The following is a 371-nucleotide window of genomic DNA, read 5'->3' on the forward strand; positions in this document are numbered from 1 at the left end:
CTATCTATCTATCTATCTAATACACGTTTTAAGATGAAGGGTCCAGGCGGAAGTGGCATGATGTCATTCTAAGTAACTTGACCGCATCTCGTCATCACCAAAACAAATGCAACATAAAAAGATGACGAAGTTCCGTTTCCTCCATTTTGTGTCTCCTTTGTAAGTTGGTTGCTGCCATCTGCTGGATAAATACTGTTCTTCAGTTTCATGCTTCTCAAACATTCTTTAAAATACCCTTTTTATTATTAAAGGACAATTCCGGCGTGCGTTTTTGCTAACCGGGTCCACGTGCGATTACGAATGAAAACGCACTATCCCGAGAGAACAGACAACTTCGGTAAAATAAGTGTTATTAAACCCCAGGTTCATTG

This window comes from Morone saxatilis, unplaced genomic scaffold (genome assembly GCF_004916995.1).
Source record: "Morone saxatilis isolate NCDOM2014 unplaced genomic scaffold, NCSU_SB_2.0 Contig3, whole genome shotgun sequence".
Lineage (NCBI taxonomy): Eukaryota > Metazoa > Chordata > Actinopteri > Moronidae > Morone > Morone saxatilis.